The 24515-nt window shown below is 48.5% G+C and overlaps 1 protein-coding gene across 4 annotated transcripts in view; it reads right to left on the minus strand.

The window, feature by feature from the left end:
• Window positions 1-23017, minus strand: part of RAB27A (RAB27A, member RAS oncogene family) — a 95525-nt gene extending 72508 nt beyond the window's left edge. The window contains exons 1-2 of one of the 4 annotated variants that reach the window (XM_008268980.4): window positions 22786-23017; window positions 780-898 (exon numbers count right to left, since the gene is read on the minus strand). The gene's annotated coding sequence lies outside the window, so the exon portion shown is untranslated. Of the gene's footprint in view, window positions 1-779; window positions 899-22007; window positions 22186-22785 lie in introns of those variants that run through there. The other 3 variants (XM_002717714.5, XM_008268978.4, XM_051822357.2) reach the window with 3 other exon arrangements.
• Between the last annotated feature and the right edge of the window lie 1498 nt (window positions 23018-24515).

A 24515-nucleotide genomic window follows, 5' to 3' on the forward strand; every position in this document is an offset into this window, starting at 1 on the left:
AAGGGTGACATCTCCAAGCCTAGGAGGGGCCTGTGGAACCCAATCTGCCAACACCTCCATCTTGGACTTCCAGGCCCCAGGATTCTGAGTCAACACATTTCTGTCGTTGGAGCCGCTCAGTTCTGAAGGCAGTCCGTTTATGGTGCTCCTTGGTGGCAGCCCAAGCAAACTAGTACTGATGTGGTCTCCGAACACAGGGAGAGCTACACGGTGACACCCCCCATCCTCCTCCCCACCCAGCTCTGCGGCACCTGCACACTTCACAGTGCAGCTGCAAAACACGTGGACCTTTCCTTAGTACCACAGCTCCCTTCTCAAACCCAACAAAACAATCATCTGAAGGCAGATTCAATTCACAGAAGAAACACAGCTACCCCAAAACACATGCTTCAGTTCCCCCCATTAAAGCTATCAACAAGACAAAACCAAAATCCCAATAAGCTGTTATTTTGTGGATAAAAATCCTTAGAGGATGAAAAGACTCAGACTAATCCCTTAGTCAACTCTCTTGCTCAACCTATCCGAGAATAAAAACCCGAGTTCCTTAATAAAGCACCGAAAAGAAAAGAAAAGTACAGTCACTATTCACACCCAGTCCCTGGTCACTGACAATGCACTTGTCCAGTTAATTCCAAAAGCAGGAAAAGACCCTGGGAAATCTCCGGGTAAAATCCTAATGATACCTGCAAAGGTCGTTTGTGTTAAACAACACAGAGTTTAAGGACCTGCAGAGCTCAACACCCCTGGAAGAAGGAAAAAAGATAAATACGAAGCCGTACCTTGGCAGGTGGAGAAATGTCCTTTGTGTTTTTCCAATTCTTTAGAGACCGGACCTGCCGACACTTCAGCAGTTGACAACCGCCAACCACATGTCCTCTTGAGGAAGGTTACTTCTTGTCTAACAACAAGACAGAAAAATCTGAGAGTCAGAAGGGCCTATTTATAAGTGTTTTTCAAAAGAGTCTTTTGAAAACACAGTTTGCTCCATCAACTTTCAAAAGCAGGCAGCTCTGTAAAAACCCGCAATCCAGCTAATTAGTCTCAGCTGCCGGTCATACGGCCCAGCAAACCAGTCAAGTGACCTTGCCCCTTTCAAGCTCACTCACGTCTGTTCCTCTGGCCGTGGACCTGGGGCGGCTCCACCAGCCTCTTCCACTGGGGGAAGATGAGTACTGCAACTCTCATTCGCCCCCCACCAGAGTCAACAAAGCAGAACATTTGTTTTCCTGAGAAAACATCTTAAAAAAGTCTCATCTTCTCGAAGCCCTTAAAAGTTATATTAATATTGTTCCTTTACAAACACAGTGCCTGATGCAAACAAGCAATACTGGAGATGAAATGGATGGGCAGGGAGGGGAGGGCTGGGTTCCTTACCAGACTACCAGACCTCGCTCCTGGCCTCCAGACCCGCAGATAAAGCTGTCTACAGGGGAGGGGGCCCACCCAGATTCCTGGCTGGCATCTCAGCTACAACACGTGCTTCCCTCAATTCCCTCCTTGTTCTTCTCCCCAACCCTGCTTCAGATCCACTTCTCTTCCTGTGTCAGGCATCACGCAGTCCCAACACACACCCTGCCAGAAATCTCTGGTCCACAGCGACTCCTCCCCTTCTGCTTGCAGTTGGCTCCCACGTCCTAAGAATCATTCCTCCTCTGACCCTTACTCCTAATTTTTCTTATCTCTCATCTGTACTTACTTGATTTTCTTGTCCTCAACCTGGTCCTACCACTGATCCATCCTCTATACTGCACCCAAGTCCATCTTTCCGAAAGGCAAATCACTCTCCTTGGTACAACCTGTTGATGGCTTCCCACAATGTCCAGAGTGAACTCCCTACTCCTGAGGCTTCGGTCTCCAATACCACTTACAATTCCCTGCCTCCTGCTGATGAGCAACTAGGTTCCAACCAGCACAAACATTTGCAGCTCTCTAAATCAGTACTTCTCCAAATGTGATCAAGATTTGCATCATCAACACCACCTAGAACTTGCTAGAATTGCGGATTCTTGGGCCCATTATCCTGAAGATAGGGCACAGGAGCCTGCAGTTTAGCAAGCCTTCCAGGTGATTCTGATACACACTTAACTACAAGAGCTACTGCTCTAAACCCATCAAGCTCCGTGGACCAAGAGTCTGAGCCCTGAGGCTCCTTCTGCTAGCAGTGGGAAATTAGATGCCCTTTCTCCATGCTTACAATTGCTACACTGGTCATCGCTATACCATTATCCAATTTATTTATTTTAAAAAATTTATTAATTTTACTTTGCTTGAGCAACAAGCAGAAACAAGAGTTCACCCAACTACTAGTTCAGTCCCCAAATGCTGGCAACAGCCAGGGCTAAGCCAGCCTGAAGTCAGAAGCTGGGAACTCAAGCCACGTCACCAACAAGGGCAGGAGGGAACCAAGCACTTGAACCATCATCAGCCGACTCCCAGGGTGTTCCTTAGCAGGGAACTGGAACAGGAACAGACCCAGGACTCAAACCTGGGCACCCCAATGTGGGATGAGGGCATCCCAAGGGGCATCCTTTTTTTTTTTTTTTTTTTTTTTTTTTTACAGGTAGAGTTAAAGACAGTGAGAGAGAGAGAGAGGTCTTCTTTCTGTTGGTTCATCCCCCAAATGGCCACTACGGCCAGCGCTGCGCCAATCCGAAGCCAGGAGCCAGGCATGTCCTCCTGGTCTCCCATGTGGATGCAGGGCCCAAGCACTTGGGCCATCCTCCACTGCACTCCCAGGCCACAGCAGAGAGCTGGCCTGGAAGAGGAGCAACCGGGACTAGAACCCAGTGCCCAAGGTGCATCTTAGCACTGCACCACTCACCATTCCAATTAATTTCTCCATCTATCCAATTGGTTTATGAATCTCTTGAAAGCATGAATTATACCTTGTTTATCTTTCATTCATTCATCCCATAATCATTTACTGAACATATACAAATCACTGAGGAAAATACTGTGCATGTAATTAACCAATCTATCCCTTGCCTCTCTCATCTTGGCTGCTCCAGGTATGACAGAAGATACATTATGTCCAATCTCCAAAATCTCACCACCAACCTCAAGAACTGTGGAGGACTGACGTTGTGGCACAGCAAATTAAATTGCCACTTGCAATGTCAGCATGGCATTTCAAGTCCCAGATGCTCGGCTTCCAATCCAGCTTCCACTACTGCTCCTGAGAAAGCACCAGCAGATGGCCCAAGTACTTGGGCTCCTTCTACTCAGGCAGGAGACCCAGATGGAGTTCCTCCTGGCTTTGGCCTGTCCCAGACCTGGCTGTTGCAGGCATGTGGGAGTGAACCAACAGATAAAAATGCTCTCCCTCTCTCTGTCACTTTCTTTCTTTTTCTTTCTTTCTTTCTTTCTTTCTTTCTTTCTTTCTTTCTTTCTTTCTTTTTCTTCCTTCCTTCCTTCCTTCCTTCCTTCCTTCCTTCCTTCCTTCCTTCCTTTCTTTTTAAGATTTATTTACTTAGTTGTTTGAGAGGTAGATTACAGACAGAGAGAGGGAGAGACAGAGAGAAAGGTCTTCAAATGACTGCAATGGCTGGAAGTGGGCCAATCTGAAGCCAGGAGCCAGGAGCTTCTTCTGGGACTCCCACATGGGTGCAGAGGCCCAAGGACTTGGGCCATCTTCCACTGTTTTCCCAGGTCACAGCAGAGAACTGGATTGGAAGAGGAGCAGCTGAAACAGCCAGAACAGGAACTGGCACCCATATGCAATGCAGACTTTACCCGCTATGTCATGGTACCGGCCCCATCACTTCAAAAACATAAATTAAAAAAAAAAAAAAAAGGTGTGAACAACTGAAAAATCCTGAATACAGCCAGTCTGATGTTTCTCACAGTCAATAAGGTGGAACTCCATTTCACATCTGATGTTAAATAAATACACACAGTTTCTAAAAGGGAAAAGGATGAATTTTCATGAAAACTTATGTATTTCTCTTTATTATATCTTAACCCCTGGCATTTAGAGAATGCTGTAGTAAGGAAATGTAGCAGGATTTTTAAATCCCAGATAAAATTCATTAGAGTTAGTATATTCTTTTTTTAAAAAAAAAAAAAGATATGGTTTTGTTTAATTTGAAAGAGCTATAGAGAGAAGTAGAGACAGAGAGAGAGGTCTTCCATCCGCTGGTTCGCTCTCCAGATGGCCACAATGACTGGAGCTGCGCCAATCCAAAGCCAGGAGCCAGGAGCTTCTTCCGGGTCTCCCACATGGGTGCAGGGGCCCAAGCAATTGGGCCATCTTCTACTGCTTTCCCGGCGCCGGCCTTCTACTGCTTTCCCAGGCCACGGCGGAGAGCTGGATCAGAAGAGGAGCAGCCAGGACTAGAACAGGTGCCCATATGGGATGCCAGCTCCTCAGGCCAGGGCTTTAACCTGCTGCGCCACAGCCCTGGCCCCTAAAGTAAGTATATTCTAATTACAGTAGAAGTTGAGTAAAATTTCATAAAACAATTCTGAACCCCTAGAGTGTACAGGAATTTCCTAGGGATCTTTTAAAATGCTCATTCTGATTAATTATACTTATGTAAAGCCCAGGACTCTGTAATTATAATAAGCACTCAAATGACGACCAGATCACACTGGCTGATGTTGCTAGTCCTAGAACCTCTGTTCGAATTGCAAGTAAAAGTGAAACAATGCCATTGTTCATAGAACTGCTGGTCTTCCCCTTAAAGCAACAAAACCTCTTTGGATACCTCTGTAATGAAAGTGTTCCAAAATGTCTTTTGCACATATGATAAAGATGGCATACGAAACATACATATGTAAAACAGAAGAAACATACATTTGTAATCTTGCTGTCTTCCAAAATCTCAAAAATAGAACAATAAAGAGATTTATTTCATTTAAACATAAACTCACAATAAAGAGATTTATTTCATTTAAACACAAATTCACAACAACAAATAGCAGGTAAGTAGAAGTAACAAAATGTTGGGAGCTAGGAAGCAGATGCATGGGTAATAGACAACTGAGTAGCAGGCCTGGCAAAACTGACTCCTTGTCTGTCAGTACAGAAATCCAAGAAACAACTCATCAAAGAATTTCCAGAAAGTCTCAGAGAGTTAGAGCTCTCAAACTTTCAGATTTGAAAGAGAGTATAGTTGGTGCTCAAAACAGACAAAATGGTCAAGTCTGCATTAAAAAATCGCCCAGCACACCAACAGAAGAAGAAAGGAACAGAAGAATTACAAACAGTCAGAAAACAACTGATAAATGGCAACATTGAGTCCTTACCTAAATATGTGGAAATGAAGCAACACACTCCTGAACAACCAATGAGACAAAAAGATCAAAATAGAAATCAAAAAATGTATCCAATTGAACAAAAAATGAAAAAACAACAAAGCAAAACCTATGAAGGCAGCAAAAGCTGTGTAAGAGGTAGGTTTCCAGTGATAAATGTCCATATTTAAAAAAAGAAAGCTCTCAAATAAACAATCTAATTTTAAACTTGAAGAAACTGGAAAAAGACAAACAAAAGAAGCCCAAACTTAGAAGAAGGAAGGAAATAATTTTTAAAAAGGTCAGTGCAGAAATACAATAGAGACAATGAAAACAATAGAAAAAGTCAACAAAACTGAGAGGTTTTTTGGAAAAAAATAAAGTTGACAATTCCTTAACTAGACTAAGAAAAAAGAGAGAAAAGTCAAATAAAATTATAAAAGAAAGGAGACATTACAACTGACACCACAGAAACACAAAAGATTATTGTAAGTGATATTAAGAACAACTATATACCAACAAACTAGATAACTTGGGGAAAAAATGGGTAAATTCTTGGAAACATATACCCTACCAAGACTGAAGCATGAGGAAACAGAAAATCTGAACAGATGAAAATCAAATCAATAATCAAAAAAGAAGAGCCCAGGACTACACGGCTTCACTAGTGAAGAAGAATTAATGGCAATCCAGGGCCGGCGCCGCGGCTCATTAGGCTAATCCTCCGCCTTGCGGCGCCGGCACACCGGGTTCTAGTCCCGGTCGGGGTGCCGGATTCTGTCCCGGTTGCCCCTCTTCCAGGCCAGCTCTCTGCTGTGGCCAGAGAGTGCAGTGGAGGATGGCCCAAGTGCTTGGGCCCTGCACCCCCTGGGAGACCAGGAAAAGCACCTGGCTCCTGCCATCGGATCAGCGCGGTGCGCCGGCCGCAGCACACCAGCTGCGGCGGCCATTGGAGGGTGAACCAACGGCAAAAGGAAGACCTTTCTCTCTGTCTCTCTCTCTCACTGTCCACTCTGTCTATCAAAAAAAAAAAAAAAAAAAAAGAATTAATGGCAATCTTTCTCAAATTCTTCCCTCTTCTTACCCCACAAAAAAAAAAAAAAAAAAGTACTAAAAGAAAAGAAAATTTCAGGCCAATATCCCTGCTGAACGTAAATGCAAACACCTTCAATAATATATTGCAAACCAAATTTAACAGCACATGAAAAGCATCATATGTCACAGGCAAATGGACTATATCCCTGGATGCAAAGATGGTTCAACATATACCCATCAATAAATGTAATACATAACACTAACAGAACGAAGGATAAAATTTCATCATTTCAATAAATGCAAGGCAAGCATTTAACAATTCAACATAATTTCATGTTAATAACTCTCAACAAATCATTGCTAGAAGGCGTAACGTAATAAAGGCCATATATGGCTAGACTGCAGCTAACAACATACTGAACCATAAAGATGAAATGTGGGCCAGTGCCGTGGCTCACTAGGCTAATCCTCCGCCTTGCGGCGCCAGCACACCTGGTTCTAGTCCCGGTCTGGGCGCCGGATTCTGTCCCGGTTGCCCCTCTTCCAGGCCAGCTCTCTGCTGTGGCCCAGGAGTGCAGTGGAGGATGGCCCAAGTGCTTGGGCCCTGCACCCCCATGGGAGACCAGGAGAAGCACCTGGCTCCCTGCTTCAGATCAGCGTGGTGCCCCGGCCGCAGTGCACCAGCCACGGCGGCGGCCATTGGATGGTGAACCAACAGCAAAGGAAGACCTTTCTCTCTGTCTCTCTCTCTCTCTCTCTCACTGTCCACTCTGCCTGTCAAAAAAAAAAAAAAAAAAAAAGATGAAATGTGGCCAGCGCTGTGGCGTAGTGGGGAAAGCCGCCACCTGCAACACCAGCATCCCATACGGGCGCTGGATCATGTCCCAGCTGCTCCACTTCCAATCCAGCTCTCTGCTGTGGCCTGGGAAAGCAGTGGAAGATGGCCCATGTGCTTGGGCCCCTGCACCCACGTGGGTGACCTGGAAGAAGCTCATGGCTCCTGGCTCCTGGCTCCTGGCTCCCAGCTTCAGATCAGCCCAGCTTCAGCTGTTGCCACCATTTGGAGAGTGAACGAGCAGAAGATGGATGACTTTTCTCTCTCTCTTCCTCTGTCTGTTAACTTTACCTCTCAAATAAATAAAAATCTTAAAAAAAAAAAAAAAAAGAAGAAGAAGAAGGAAATGTGGCCATTTGTGACAACAGGGATGAACCTGGAGCATATTACCCCTAGTGCAAAAACCGGACACATGACGGCAACTACTGCGTGATCTCACTCATCCGTGTAATCTGAAATAGTCAAACTCACGGGTGCAGAATAGTGGCCGCCAGGGACTGAGAGGAGGGGAAAATGAAAAGGTAATGCTTAAAAGGAACAGAATTCCAATTATGCAAAATAAAAAGTTCTGAAGATTTCCTATGCAGCACAGTGCTACAGCTCACAATATGCACTGTAGGCTTACAATCTGCCAAGAAGATAGATCTCATTTTAAGTGCTCTTACCACCAAAATAATTAATAATAATAATAATAAAGTAATAATGGATGCAGGAGGAAGTTTTGGGAGGGATAGATATGCCCGTGGCCTTGATGGTAGGAATGGTGTCATGAGTGAATACTTCTTCCCAAACTCACCAAGATGTATATATTAAATACTGACTGTTTTGCATGTGTCAACCACACCTTTGTATAGCATTCTAGTGGTTTGTTTTTTAAGATTTACTTACTTATTTGAAAGGCAGAGTTACAGAGAGAGAAAGGGAGAGACAGACATAGAGAGACATCTCCCATCTGCCAGTTCACTCCCCAAATGGCTGCAAAGGCCAGGACTGCGCCAGGCTGAGGCCAGGAACCAGGAGCTTCACCTGGGTTTCCCATGTGGGCGGAAGGGACCAAGCACTTGGGCCATCTGCTGCTGCTTTCCCAAGAGCATTTGCAGGAAGCTGGATCACAAGGACTCAAGCCTTTGCCAATATGGGATGCCAGCATTGCTGGCAGCAGCTTTACCCATTGAGCCATAACACCAGCCCCTATAAAGTGGTTTTTAAAAAAAAAGAAATTAGAGACAGGCACTTGCGCAGCTATTAAGACAGCACTTGGAGGGCTGGCGCTGTGGTGTGGTGAGTTAGGCCACCACCTTAGTGCCCACATCCCATATGGGCGCCATTTTGAATCCCAGCTGCTGCTCTACTTCCAGTCCACCAGATGGAAGATCTCTCTCTCTCTCTCTCTCTCTCTCTCTCTGGCTTGTTCTTTCAAATAAATAAATAATTTTAAAAAATAAAATTAACCAAAGAAACGAGGAAGTTGGAGCATAGAGGGAAGAAAGGAAGGAAGGCAGAGAGGAAGGAAGACACCAGCCCCAGTTCCCAGTCCCCACGCTTGCCAGTCTTGTTCTCCTCCAGCTCTGGCCGAAGTCGAAGACTGATCCTCAGGAGAGGGTCAGACAGCAGACGCCCCAGCACCACCTCCACTACACAGCTCCCACAAGGCAGGCGCACTCCACGGGCAGGTGGTCAACAGTGCCTTCTCGGGAGATTATGCCCTGCCCAGGAGTGAAAACCTAGGGACAAAAGCAGTGAGCCCATAACAGACATACTAATAGTGATCTAACCAAATGATAACCTTTCTGGGAGAAAGAGGGCATGCAAATGGTGCCCCGTGTGCAGGGGTTAGTGGAGAAAGGGGTGGATTGTTCTTCTTCTACAACAAAGCATAAACAGATGATGCCTAAAACTGGAAACCCAGCCCCTGAAATCCAAGTGTGTCACACGGAGCCCAGGCATGTAACTGAGGCAAAGTCAGCAACCTGCCAGACCTGAGCGCTAGACTCTGGGGAGTAGGAAATGGGCTGGGTGTGGAGTGATGGGGCACCCAATGAGGCTTTTGTAAGACTATGTCCATGCCTAACCCTGATAAGACTGTAAAAATTGGGGGCAGGCATTGTGGTACAGTGGATTAGGCCATCACCTGTGTGCTGACATTCCATGTGAGCACTGGTTCAAGTCTCGACTGCTCTACTTCCATTCCAGCTTCCTGATAATGTGCCTGGGAAGCTGGAATGGAAAACCATGTCCTTGGCTTTTATCTTAGGCCAGCCCTAGCTATTGTGGCCATTTGGGGAGTGGAACAGCAGATGGAAGATATCTCTCTCTCTCTCTCTCTCTTCTCTGTAACTCTGCCTTTCAAATAAATAAAAACAAATCTAAAAAACATTTTATAATGCATATATCTGTGTGTATATATGTGTGTGTGTATATACACACACATATATATCTATATCTGTATATATGTATACGTATGTATATATATGTATATATATTCACACACACACACACACACACATATATATATATCTGTAACCTATAACTTGCTTTGTCTTTAGTGGCACCAGGAAACTGAAATGTTTGCTTTTGTGAATTCCCTTCCAGCTTCATTGAACACAATTTGTTTCAGGGACTAACACATATTAAAGAAATGTAATAGCTCAACTTCTGTAGGAGGCAAAGACCTGGCAGATTGCCACCAGCGTTTCGTGTCTTTTTAACACCGTTTCAGTCCTGAAATCAGGACTCCTTCCACATCAGGAGCTCCTTCCACACCTGTGGACAGAAATTGGCACACGACCTCATGAGGGACATCAGGCATCATACCCAAAATGTGTTTTTAATTTGCACCTCGCTTTCTTCTTTCAGAATGGCATCAAATCATTCAGTGTTCTAATAGGTTGTCAAATCAGTCACTAGGCATGGCAATTTTTTTTAACTTTTTAAAAGATTCATTTATTTTTTTGAAAGGCAAAGCACCAGAGATAAAGGGGGAGAGAGGGAGAGAGAGAGAGAAAGGCTTTTTCTCCAAATGGCCTCAGCAGTATAGTCTAGGTCAGGCAGAAGCCATGAGCCAGGAATTGCATCCAGGCCTCCCTCCTGGGTAGCAGAGCGCAGCGCTTGGGCCACCTTCCACTGACTTCCCAGATGTGTTAGCAGGGAGCTAGACAGGAAGCAGAGTAGACTAGCATCCTATTTGGGATGCCAGCACCCAGGCAGTGGCTTAATCCGTTGTGCCACAATACCAGACCTTAAACATGATAGTTCTATCCCTGCAAAATAAGGGGTCTAATCACCACGCAGGTGAAATGTCACTTCTGACCTCAGAAGCTGAAGCAACTCACTACTCCACCAGCATTAAGTACAGCCTGGAGGAAATGCTCGCGTCCGTGCAATCCAGGCACACGCGGGCAAAGTCACTGGAGAAAAGTTACAAAGCTGGGGGTAGAGCTCAAAAAGGACCACAAGCTACCTGCAGCCAAAATCCAGCCTGCTCACCCTCTAAAAAGCGGAGAGAGAGCAGAGATGGGCAGGTTCCTAAAAGACCTCTCTATTTAAAGCTCCCAAGCTCCCTCCTTCCATCCTTGCATTTCTGTCAGTTCCCCGCCCAGTGATGAAAGTCCGTAAACAAATACAGGAGAGAAACACAGAACCTCAGGGAGGCCTTGAGGGTCATCTGGTCCACCAGCTCCCGACAGGTATGGATGGATCCAGGACAGGACTTCTGCAAGTATGGTCTGAAGTCCACTAGAATCACCTGGGGTTTCTGATGAAAATCCAAAGTTCTGGGGCCCTGGATCTCTGTGAGGAAGGCTGAGGGAATATGCACCTATAACGAGCTTCCTGGTTGTGAACAATCACATTTAAGAGCCGCTGTTCAAGGGAGACAACTGCTAGCAACAGCTAGCATATGTTTAACTTTTAGGAGCCAGTGGTCCCGTTATCTGCAAAATCTGGACAGTAAAACCTGCCTAGAGGATGGCTTTGAGTGCAGCCTCCAACACACTGCTCCACACCCAGCAGGTACTCAGGAAGTATTTGTCCATCCCCCCCCCTCCTGTGTATGGCATTCTGGTGATGACTATAACAATACTTCATGTTCTGAATTAACCTCAGCAAGAAAGTAGACAGCCAGGCTGAAGTTAAGGCCTCAGCGCCAACGCATCATCAACTACACAAGTCAAGGTCACGGCTTGAGCCAACGGTTAGGCTGCAAAGCGGACCTGTAGACAGTGGTGATGAAGCTTCTGTGTGCATCAAAGTGCCCCAAATGGCTTCAAAACAGGGCCTCAGGGCTCCAGCCGAGTTCCAGGTTCATAAGTCATGGAGATAAGAATCTGCATCTCTGACAAGTCCCCAGATGGACCCAAATCTGCTGCTGCTCCCAGAAGCACGCTCCAGTCGTGAGGCTATAGCCCCACTCTCTAATATCTGAATGATCTGGCACTTTGCAATATAAAAGGAAAACTACATCACGTGTATTTCCTGTTTGACGCCACACTGGCTAGTTACGCATAAAGAAAGAAAAAAAATGATAAACCAACCATTACTGAAGCAGATTCATTTTTTCTTTCTCTTTTCTTTTTTTTCTTCCTTCCTTTCAGATTTACTGATTTTATCTGCAAGTCAGAATTACAGAGAGAGAGGGAGAGGCAGAGAGAAAGATCTTCCTTTTCATCTGCTGGTGGCTGCAATGGCTGCGACTGGGCCAGGCTGAAGCCAGGAGCCAGGAGAGTCTTCTGGGTCACCCCCCTCATGGGTACAGGGGCCCAAGCACCTGGGCCACCTTCCCCTGCTTTTCCCAGGCCATTAGTAGGGAGCTGGACCGGAAGTGGAGCACCTGGGACTCAAACCACCACCTATATGAGATGCGCACATCAGAGGCAGCACAGCTGTACCCTGCTATGCCACAATGCCAAGCAGGGACAGGACAGGGAGATGAGGGTTCCACCTCACTGGCTGAGGCGCCAGGAGGACGCACACGATCTCTGATAGCCTCTGTGAAATCACCTGGAAGCAGAGGTGAGCTTGCGCACTGCTTTCCAAACCCAGCTGTGCGCCCGCAGTCACTAAGCAACACCTTCCATAAAACATGATTTTCCCAGCCCTAACCCTAACCCCAACTAATTAGAATCCCCAAGGGAGTCTGAAGACTGTGTTGTTTTGCATGGGTATGTTTTTAAACCAAAGCTCCTGGAGACATTTCAGCCAGCTTTAAGGAAGCGAGACCCCAACAGTCGTTCAGGCTTCTTCCGGCCCCGAAGCTCTTGGATCCCTTTGATTTACTGTCCCTGTGCCCTGAGTCTATGCCTTCCCCTTTTATATTTGCTTCCGGTGGAGGTTTTTATCCTATAGGAAGCAAGCATCCTCATCCTCAAACAAAACAATCCATTCTACTTTAAAAAGTCATTTCTCATATACCAGTAAACTTGCATTCTAGGTTTAAGAAAGAAAATAAAGTGCAATGCATAGGAGAAAACATGGATCACATAGGACTGAATCTGCAAAGCACTCTTCTCCAACATCTGCTGATTATTTATTCACTCATTCATTATTAACTCAGCTTTTACCATGGGGCGGGCACTATTCCAGGAACTCAGCATATAATAGTTCACAAAACAAAGTCCCTGTCCTTATAAAGAGAACATTTTAGCAGGAAGAGACAGACAATAAACAAGTGAATTTAAAGACAAAACAAGTTCAAGTAGCAGTAAGTGCTAAAAAAAAAAAAAAAAAAAAAAAAAAAAAACAAAAAAAAAAAAACACCAGTACCATGACAATGGATAGAGAATGGCTGGAGACCACTCAGCAGACAGCGGGAAGGGTTCCCCCTGGAGGGGAAGCTCAAAACTAGAAGTGAGTGATGCCAAGGGCCCTCCAGAAAAGTGTGTGGAGAAACAGCACTGAGGAGTTCAGGGTGAGTGCAAAGTTCCTGGGGTAGGAGTGAGTTCCGCACTTCCAGGAACAGAAAGGGAGGAGACGAGGCGGGAGGACAGAGGCTCGGGGATGAGCTGGGTTCAGAGAGGCCAGCAGTGCTGGATCATAGACGCCCTCACAAACCTCCGGTTTGGGCTTACCCGCACCACGCTGGAAGGCAGAAAGATGGGACTGGATTGCTTTTTTGGAAGATTATTGACTTTGGTGGAGAAAGGGCTAGGGTTGGGGCGGGGGGGGGGGGGGGGGGTTGGGGGAGGGAGGCGGGTAAGAACGGAACCAGCAGCACAAACAAGAAGGGATGGTGGCCTTTAACTGACCGCTGGCCCGCGACAGCACTGAGCTGGTTCGGGACGCCTTTACCACTGCTAACAGAATCATGAAATCCTCTGTTCATTTCCTGTGATGTTTCAGAAGGGATCCAGGAGGAGACCTTGGTGGTAGGACAGTGCCACCTAGAAGGCATTTCCTTTGAACAGCAAAGCAACCAAGTTTTGGATGGGCCATGATACAACGGGTTACAAATCAAGAAATCCCAGGAGACTGACACAGCGATTAGGATGCCACTTGGCATGCTCACACCCCGTATCAGAGAGATACAGGGGAAAGTCCTGGCTCTGCTCCTGATCCAGCTTCCTGCTAACGTGCACCCTGGAGGCCGCAGGTGACGGCTCAAATTCTGGGGCCCTGATACCCACATGGCAGGCCTGCATAGAGTGTTCCCAATTCCTGGCTTCAGCCTAGATTTGGGGAGTGAACCAGCAGGCCGAGGTACTCTCCGTGTCTGTCTGTCACTGCCTCTCAAAATAAGTTAAAAACTAAAAACAAAAAAAAAAATTTTTTTTTTCAAAGAAATACTAGCCTGGGGCATTTGAAAAGCCAAAGTAGGGAACCAGCGGACGGACATGTCTTCTGGAATCCTCTCTGCCATCAGTTAGCCATGTGGCCCGGGGCACAGCACTGAACCTGAACGGAAGGGGAGTCTGGGCTCCATGGTTTCCAAAGCACGCATGAGCTCTTAGATTACACAACTCTGTGTGCGTGTAGCAGATGGGGCTTCTTTATCTGGGTGTCAAATTGGCTGCTGACTCAGGGTGAGGCTTTGTCACCGAGTTTCAATCTCCGAGGGCTGCTCTGGGGAGCAGGAAGTGGGTGTGAATGAAGAAACCACCCAGTCTTGCTGTTTCCCGGGCACCTCGGGTGCAGGGGAGTGGGGTCAGCGGGAAATTGGGTAACCGATGGTTCTGGCCAGCAAGGAGAGCTCCCCACACAGAGAGCTCAGGTCCATGGAGGGCCCTGCAGTCACCAGGCCCTGAGGCCTTCTTGGCAGGCTTCTGCCCACGTGGATTCACACAGACCAGCTCCCCGCACGCCCGCCCTTTCGGTACCCACAGTGTCCACTCTAGCCTGCGGCCACATGGACACCCACAAGGCCCTCACTTTGCATGACCCCGGGGGCAGTGCTTCTCAGCCCACACCACCCCTCAGAATCCCTTGTGGAAATTACTGAAAAAAAAAAATATGGAGGGGGCTGGAGCTGCTGCTTAGTAGGTTAAGCCTCCACCTGTGGCACCAGCATCCCATATGGGTGCCGGTTCGAGTCTCAGCTGCTCCTTTTCTGATCTAGCTGCTTGCTAATGGCCTGGGAAAGTAGTGGAAAATGGTCCCAAGTGCTTGGGCCCCTGCACCCACATGGGAGACCTAGAAGAAGCTCCTGGCTCCTGGCTTGGGATGGGCACAGCTGTGGCCATTGTGGCCATTTGGGGAGTGAACCAGCAGATGGAAGACCTCTCTTTTTCTCTGCCTTTGCCTCTCTGTAACTCTCAAAAAATAAATAAATAAATAAATCTTTAAAAAAAATACAAAGGCCTGAAACCACATTCTGCATACAGCAACTTAGAATATGGGCTGAAGGAGAGGCAAGAAAGAGAAGCATGGTGGAGCCAGGCTTCTGTGACAGAGAGAATGTGTCATTCCGGAAAACGCGAGCAGGAGGGCCAAGTGATTTATCTAATCAGGGTTTCTCAGCCTTGAGCAGGGCAACCCCTCCCTGAGAGACCGTCGTGTGCACTGTGAAACTCCGCAGCATCCCTGGCCTCTGCCCACTAAAGGCCACTTGTGACAATCAAAACTGTCCCCAGGGGCAGGCTTCTACTATGGTGGCGAACACAACAGTTGGGACCCCCACATCCCATATTAGAGTACCTGGGTGCTGAGTCCCAGCTTCTACTAACTTCAGCTCCTGCTAATGTCGACCCTGAGAGGTAGCTGGTGATGTCTCACGTGACTGGGGACATGAACTGAGTTTCTGGCTCCTGGCTTCAGCCTCGTCCAGGTCTGGTCCTTGCAGGCATCTGGGGAGTGAGCCAGTGAGTGGGAACTCTCTGTATGTCTCTATATTATATCTTTTAAAGTTTTTTTTTAATAGGCTAAAAGTGTCTCTGGACATTGTTAAATGCCCCTTAGGGGACAAGGGGCAGAAACACCACCAGCTGAGAACCTGGGGTGTGACATCACGCAGATAACTGGGGGAAAGACACGAAAATCCAGACCATTTGATGGCTCTGTGCCTACAGCAGATGGGTGGCAGAGGACTGGCCTCGTCCATAACTGGAGAAGCCGAGCTGAGAAGAGCCAGTAGCGGGTTTGGCCACACGAAGTCTCGGGTATCTGACTCTAGGGAGGCACCTCATCTCTCAATGGTGGAAGATCTCCTCACTGTTTCCCCAGGTCACTCCCCTGCAGCCGTGAGGTTTGTTATGAAAATTAATCACACACAGCCAGAAACAAAGAAATCCTAACCACAGCTACAGGTTGTGTTTTAAAAGTCTGCAGTATCTCAAGGGAACATGTAAGTCACCACTGATTTCAGTATGTCTCATCCTCACCACCCCGCCACCTCCACGGTGGGGGTGGCGGCCAAGACGAAGGGTTCTCCGTTACCTCGTGTAACGGGCTGATGGAGACCTTGTCTTTGCTTGTCAAGATACAAACACAGAGATTAGCATCCAACCATCCCTGGATAGGACCCGACCAGCCACCCACGCGGCAGGCTGAACCACAGCGAATAAGACAGAACAGACTTTCCCGTCTCTTGGCAACCAATTTTATTACGCCCTGGCCTGGCAGCTGGCAAGGCTTCAGATGAATTAATCAACAAGGTTATGAGAAAACAAGATTAGTGGCTCTAAAAGATGACATTCTAGTGGCAGTTAGAAGGAGGTTCATTTTCAAGGCTACTTTGTTACCTGGGTTCAAATAATTTTTAAAAGAAATGAAAGGGTGCTTCAGAAGGATATGTCTCTAACAGGGGAAGTCTTATAAGCCTGCCTCCTTGCACTGGGGCCATCTGTGCATCCTCTCCACTTATTCTACCAGACACGAAGGGGTGAGCAGCTTTGTACAAGAAGGTCACCCGAACTAGCAGGCGTTCAATGAAAGAACACTTGGTCATTGTGGAATGACTCTCCCTAAGTCCACCTTAATCAGAGCACTTTCTAATAAACACTCGAAGGAGCCAAAAAGATTAAGGCCTGAAAAGGAATAAAAATACATCAAACAGCACGTTTCCTGGCATCGCAACAGGGAATGTAGCCACATGGTGGTTCTCAGATAGCTCTTGGGGAAAAGTCAAGAATATCACCTAAGAATGACTTTGGCTGTCATGTGTTGATGTGGTGACTCGAAGGGCAGTGTGATAATGGGGTGATCGTGAGCGAGTGACAACAGAAGCGACAGTCCACAATAACACACAGGCAGGAGACCAACCCCAGGTCCCGGAGTCCCAGCTCTCGCTCTGTCACTAACTGTATGTGACACGGACTAAGAGACTCTCTGGATGTGAATTTCCTTAACTACAAAAGTCTAGAGTAAAATCAAATATTCCATGACTTCCTTCTAGTCCTTTGCACACTCTCTGAGTGTGCAAGTCCTCTACTTTATTAAGATGGATACAAGCACAGTCACCACAGTGAGCCACAGCTCAGTCATTTTGGATATTATCTTGATCAGTGCATTTCCTGTGCATACACATGACCTCTGCCGAGAGCTGCCAGATGCAACACAAGACGCCTAGCTAAGTTTGCAGTTCGGATAAATAATAATAATAATCATAATAATAAACCCTTTGAGTAAAAGTACATACCAGACATTGCATGGGATAGATTTATGATTTATCAGAAATGCAAACTTATTTTTAAGTGACTGGCTACGGCACAAATGGAAGAGTTTCTCAAGAATAACAGATACAGAAGTGAACGTGTACACACTCCTCTCAAGGGAGGCATCGCTAAACAAAATACGGGAGGAAGAAGACCTCGGTCATACAAGACAAAGAATGTGGCCTCGCCTTCGGAGAACTGCACCACCCAACAGCCAGGCAGGCTCCCCCCTCCACACACTTCACCCTGCAGACCGAAAGCTAGTTACAAACCCTTTATCTCTGCCTCCAACTCGGCGCTCATGTCTGCTCCCAAGCTAATCAGCTGAACGGAAACCAGATCATCAACTCAAACTTCCTGACCAAGAAGCAGAGGAAGAAACGTGGCCCAAGCGAGACCTGCATGAGGCGGGATGAGCACGTGAAGCCTACAGCAGGGGAAAGTCCTCTCTTGCAGAGCCCATCTTGTTTTTTAGCAGTGGAGGGATCATTTTGCTTCTTACTGGCTCAGACATTGAACCTGCAAGCCCTGTTTTGTTTCTAGGAGATATCAAATCTCTTAACAATTTATTAGAAAAAAATACATGGGTCTATCCCATCCGTACACGAAAACAAATCTTTCCTATTTCACAGTGAGAATATAGAGAGGACACATTCCAAGATAAGTTTAAACAACAATAGAAGGTCAATTCAATTTACAATTCACATAAAGGGGTCCGCACTGTGGCATAGCTGGTAAAGCCTCCCCCTGCAGTGCCAGTATCCCATACGGGTGCTGGTTTGAGTCCCGGATGCTCCACTTCCCATCCAGCTCTCTGCTGTGGCCTGGGAAAGCAGTGGAAGAAGACCCAACTCCTTGGGCCCCTGCACCCACGTGGGAGACCCAGAAGAAGCCCCTGGCTCCTGGGTTCAGATTAGCCCAGCTCCAGCCGTTGTGGCCATTTGGGGGGTGAACCAGCAGATGGAAGACCTCTCTCTCTCTCTCTGCCTCTGCCTCTCTGTAACTCTGCCTTTCAAATAAATAAATAAATAAAATATTTTAAAAATAAAAGTCATATCAAAAAGTTATTACCATACACCCTAGGCCAAATTAATTCAATCATCACTGGGAATTCTCACAGTTCTTCATTCAGCAGGGAACCCCACTCAACTGTAGCCAATACTGTTCTTTGAGGAGGAGCAGAATAAGGTGGGATATAAAACAAGACACTGGCAGCTATTGACTGAAGGAAATTAAAAGTATGGACCAGCTGTTTCCAGTGATAATAAATGCAGGTTGATCCAATAATTTAAATGTATGTTCAGCAGAAGTCTGGTGAACACTTACTTTGGCATAGTGGGTTAAACTATGTGGCGCCAGCATCCCATAAAGCACTGATTCCAGTCCCAGCTGCTCCACTTCCAATCCAGTGCCCTGCTAATGTACCCAGGAAAGCAGCAGAAGGTGGCCCAAGTGCTTGTGCCCCTGCACCCACGTGGGAGACCCAAATGAAGCTCTGGGCTCCTGGCTTCAGCCTGGCCTAGCCCTAGCCATTGGAGCCACTTGGGGAGTGAACCAGTGGATGGAAGTTCTCTCTCTCTCTCTCTCTCTTTTTCCCTCCTTCCCTCTCTCCCTCTGTAATTCTGACTTTCAAATAAATAAATCTGTACAAGGAAAAAGACTTAAAAATAAGCTGAAGTCATGTTCTGCCTCTAGGACATGACAGTCTTGGCGTGGCAACGAGGCAGATAAGCACAGAAACAGCTGGCAGTCTACAGGAGTTCAATGTCAAAATGAGTCTCAGAGATGGTGATTTCTCCAGGAAGCCAGGCAAAGATGGAGCAGTTATGGCGAAACAAATTTCCATTTTCTTGAATTTCCAAGACACTTGGCTCTTTCCCTAAATCAACACAAGAGGCCAAAACACTGGAAGCAGACACTGAATGGCCCTGCCCGGCTTGCCCAGGTTACAAGCAAAGGAGACCTGCTGCCACCATTGGAAGCATGGAAAAAGCTCCTCCAAAGAGGAGACATGGCGGAGAGAAGAGATGAAGGACATCTTGGTCTGTCTCTGGACATGGCTTCTCTTAGAGAAAAGTGGGAAGCAATGGTGAGAAATACAAAGCAGTCCCTACTGCTCAGTCTTCCATCCCTTGACACTCATTTTTTTTTTTTAGTTCTTTCTAAGTGTCAGAAACCATTCCATGTGCTGTGAAGAACTCATAAAGCATAGACTCTATGAGTGGGAAGCAAATTTGTGTGTGCCTATGTGGGAGAGAAGACAGTACTATAAAAACCCTAAAGAACAAAAAGGCAAGAGAAGGAGGCAGACAGTGATGTGAGGGGTTAGAGATACTATTTTATAGGAGGTGGTCAAAGAAGCCTATCTAATAGATGACTTTTGACCTGAATGACATGAGTGACAGTTGAAGGTAGAGTATTCCAAGCAGAGGAAACAGCAAGTGCAAATGCCCTGAGGTGTGGCTGGGGCACAGTAAGCAAAGGGGAAGATGACAGAAGAGAAAAGATCAGACTATGGGAGGGCACTGTGCCCACAATGAAGACTTTGTTTTCCTTCTGAGATTTAAAAAAAAAAAATTGCAGAGGGACTGGTGTTGTGACACAGAGGGTTAAGGCACCACCTGCAATGCCAGCACTCCACATGGGTACCAGTTGGAGTCTCGGATGCTCCACTTGCGATCCAGCTCCCTGCTAATGAGCCTAGGAAACAGCAGAAGATGGCCCAAAGTACTTGGGCCACTGTCACCCACATGGGAGACCCAAACGGAGGGTTTTTAATTTACTGTTATTTTATCTAAGGTCTACAAATTTCATGTATTTCATATATACAGATTTAGGGACATAGTGATACCTCCCACCCTACTCTACCCCCCACCCCAAACAGAATTTCAGGCTCCTGGCTTCAGCCTGGCCCAGCAGCCATGTGGGGAGTGAACAAGCTGATGGAAGATGTGTCTGTCTCTCCCTCTCTTTCTGTAATTCTGCCTTTCAAATAAACAAAATAAATCTTTTTTAAAAAATTGAAGACTTTTGAGCAGAGATGGCAGACCATGGCTTCTGTGTTGCAAATAGGAGAAGTGAAGGCAGAAACAAAGTAACCCAGGGAACAGCTGATAGGAACTTGGGGGAAGCAGCGGCAGTGCTGACTATTGTTGTTATCCTAGATGTACCTCACGGTAGAATTAGTGGTGCTGGCGAGAAATTCGATATGGAGGAAAGGGGCACCAAGGATGAGGCAGGCTGAGCGTCTGGAGAGTGACGCTGCCCTTCACGGAGCCAGGGAAGGCGAAGGGATCACTGCTTTGGGAGAGGAACACCAAGAGTCTGATGGCTGGAGATGTCAGCCACCTCCAAACCCTACATGTATCCCAAAACCATAGCGGCAGAAACAGAGACACTGACTCGAATTAATTCAAAGGAGTCCAAAGAATCCTGAAAAAAGAAATGCAAAGCTGGACAAAGCTGGACAACGCTGGGGGTCTCACAGGGATTGACTTCAAAACTTTCCACCTCTTCAGCATCCTTTTCCACAAAGCCTGAGAACGAAAGCGTGTTGGATTCTGGATTGTTTCAGACTTTGGAATATCTGCGAATACATCATGAGGTATCTTGGGGATGGGACCCAAGTCTAAACACACATTTCATGCATGGTGCATATACACCCTGTATGTGTGCACATAATCTGAAAGTCGTTTTCTTTTGACAGGCAGAGTGGACAGTGAGAGAGAGACAGAGAGAAAGGTCTTCCTTTGCCGTTGGTTCACCCTCCAATGGCCGCCGCGCTGCGCTGATCCAAAGGCAGGAGCCAGGTGCTTCTCCTGGTCTCCCATGGGGTGCAGGGCCCAAGCACTTGGGCCATCCTCCACTGCACTCCCGGGCCACAGCAGAGGGCTGGACTGGAAGAGGGGCAACCGGGACAGAATCCGTTGCCCCGACCGGGGCTAGAACCCGGTGTGCCGGCGCCGCTAGGCGGAGGATTAGCCTAGTGAGCCACGGCGCCGGCCTTGAAAGTCGTTTTCTATGACATTGTTAGTGTGCCTGTATTCTGACTGCAACCCATCTCATACGTTCCGATGTAGAATATTCCAATAATTAACACAAAATGTACATGGCACAACGTGATTTCTCCATCTCCTCTGCCAAAAAAGAAATCGGAGGGAACCGCCAGGCATAAAGAGAGAACGCACCTGGAAGGCACAACAGCTGTTAGCCCACCACAGCGAGGAAGAGGCCCTGGGGCAGAGACCCAGGGGGCCAGCCAAAGCCTGGAGAGGCAAAGCCACCGTCTCCCCAGATTTCCCTAACTTCAGGCCTGACTTCGCTCATCGGTGACCTACGGGGACAGCGACAAGGCTCTGGCAGTAGTGTGCCCAACCTGTCATCACATCAGCTCCACGGCACAGCCTGGTTGCCAGGCCCGCAGGAAAAGGGGAGAACACCTCCCCTTGTGGCTGTCCCGCAGCCCGGGCTCTCAACAAGGGTGCCAAGGTGCCAAGTGATTAAACCGAAGACTGCAGGAAGGCGCAGAGGACTCGGAGGTCCTGTGCCAGGTCCCCGCCCTTTCTCCTCTCCTGCCAGGGAAGTTGCCTCCGCCCCCCGTGGGCACCCCCGCACCTAGATGGCCGGGCGCAAGACAGCACCTGAGGAGCACCTGGTTCCCACGGGCCGCCCGCCCCGGGGCGGCTGTCATCCTGGGTCAGTGCCGAGCTAGGGCCCGGGAGCCGCAAAGCCCAGAGGCGAGGCGCCGCTGTCCGCAGCCCAGCCCCAGGCAGACCCCTCGGGACGGACGGAACGCGCTCCGCGGCCGCGCCGCAGCTCACCTGCCACCTCCCACAACCGCTGCCCTCACCTGGCTCGGTTCAGCTGTCCAGGTCCTCCGCGGCCCTGCGTCCCTGCGCGCCGCGTCCACCCGCTGGTGCTGGCCTCTCTCTCTCTCTCTTTTTTTTTTTTTTTTTTTTTTTTTTTTGGTGCTTGGCGGGTATTTTCCGTCTGGCCCCACATCACTTCCCGTAAAGGAGAGCGAGGTGGAGGCGGGACCTCGCGCCTCTCCCCCACCTCCCGCCTCCTGCTGTCACCTCCCCGGAGCGGAGAGGGGGACGGCTGGGGGCCCGGGGCCGCAGCGCGCGCCACTCCCTGGCTGGCTGCACCTGCCCGAGGGTCGTCCTGGGTGCACCGAAGTTCCCCCGCGCGCTTCCTCGGTGCCCACACGGGCGTCCGCTGCCCCGTGCTGAACGGCGCGAAACCACAAGGGGTTGTTTTCGTTTTGAGACGCAGGAGTGACTGTGACCGGAGCGCGGCGAGGTATGGGGGTGGTGACCCTCGCCGCATCGCCTCGCTAAAAAGCCATTTCTAGAACCGTTGTCCAGGACATCACAGCAGGGTCTCGGGGAGGGCCACGAGAGGTGCGGAGCGGCTGCAGGTCTGCCCAGCCCGGTTCCTGTGGCCCGGGGGCTCCTGCTGGCGGCGGCCCCTGGCCGGGCTCGGCCCCGTCCATCCCGCCCGTCCGGCTCCTTGCCCCCAAGTCTGAGATGCTTGGAAATAAGCGGGGGCCGGGAGACCCACGTAAAACTCCTGCCAGTAAAAATAATAAAATACTACCTATGATCCTGGGAGGAAGTGGCCAGCGGAGTCTCTGCTCACAGGATCCTGAAAGAGCTGTACATTTCCAAGCGTGTAAGAGGAATTCGAAGAAAATGGAGGGAAAAAAAAGGAAGGCCAAGGAGGGAACAGAACGGAGAAAGAAAAGGAGAGAAGGAACGAAATAAAGCAGGAAGCTACGAAAGAGAAGGAAAGAGAAAGAAACGAGAATGATCCCAGCGCGTCGGGCACCACCTGTCAGGAGCAGTGGGCGAGTCTTTGCTGCCACCCGGCGGCTGCCTGTGCGCGGCGCCCGCTCGCGGCGCTTGCGACCTGGGGCAGGTTCAGAGGCAGCCTCGCTCACCCCGTGGTGGCCGGGAGGTCCGAGCAGAGGCCTAGGGGGCCGCCTCCGCGGGCTGCAAAGCACAGTGCAGTGCGTATGGAACACGCGCCGAGCCTGAGGTCTGCAAGCCCTAGTTCAGCCGCTCCTGCCGTCTGCGCTGTGCGCCCCTCTCCACGGCGAATTCCAGCTGTCCCGGGCCCCTGCGGTAGGATCCCATCACCCTGCAGCGTGCAGCCACTCACAGCGGGCAATACAGCGCAGTGGGCTGCTCCGATGTATTGTGCGACGCGCAAACTCAAGAGACCGGATGAGCCCTACTGCCACCATTTCGCAGTGGCAGTGTCATACAGTCCATTTCCAGGCAGAGGCTGGTGACTTGAAGGACTGCTCCAGTGTGAGAGGAGGGCCAACAGACTGCTGGTGAGGACAGGGAAGGGAAACAAGTCCCAAGTTGCTGACCAGAGAACAGTCCTTGGGAGTCAGGGATCAGCTAAGACCTGGGGAGCAACAGGCAGTCGGAGCCACGGTCTGCTGTGATATAGGGAAAACCCCGCCTTTAGCCCCTCGCACTCCTGCAGCCAGGCAGGGCTAGGACCATGCGCGTACCAGAAGGGATGCCAGAAACCAGACAGTAACGCTATGGCACACTCCTCAGCCGTTCATTCGTTCAGTGAGCCAGGCACCCTGTTAGGTCCTGCAGATGCAACAGTGAACAACATAGATTCGTCCCTGCCCCCGGAACTTAGGAGAGACACCAAAGAGTAAGTAGGCAACTCCACCACGGTGAGATGAAAGCCCTGCACTTCTTAAACAAAGAGATGGCTAACTTAAGAGGGTCAAGTAAGCAAGGGGAGTGAGGGAGGAGAGAACTCCAGGAAAGGGGGCAGGAAGAAGGCCTGAAAACAAAGGCACGGGGCATAGCAGGTTAGGCCGCCACTTGCAGTGGCATGTGGACGCCGGTTCAAGACCTGGCTGCTCCACTTCTGATCCAGCTCTCTGCTATGGCCTGAGAAAGCAGTAGAAGATGGTCCAAGTCCTTGGGCCCCCGCACCCGCGTGGAAGACCTGGAAGAGGTTCCTGGCTCCTGTCATTAGATCGGCACAGCTCCAGCCATTGAGGCTAATTGGGGAATGAATCAGTGAAGATTCTCTCTCTCTCTCTGCCTCTCCTTCTCTCTCTGTGTAACGCTGCCTTTCAAATAAATAAATAAATAAATCTTATTAAAAAAAAGGCATGAGACATAGCAATTGAAAGAAGACAGGCAAGGAAGAAAGCAATCAGAGAAGAAACAACAAATTAGCAGAGGCGGGTTATGAAGAACCCTGGGACAATGGTAATGAACAATAGCTAACCTTAACTGATCATTCTCTGTGAGTCAGCCAATAATAACTGCACACTTTACCTGCCC

Source organism: Oryctolagus cuniculus, chromosome 12 (genome assembly GCF_964237555.1).
Source record: "Oryctolagus cuniculus chromosome 12, mOryCun1.1, whole genome shotgun sequence".
Taxonomy (NCBI): Eukaryota; Metazoa; Chordata; class Mammalia; order Lagomorpha; family Leporidae; genus Oryctolagus; species Oryctolagus cuniculus.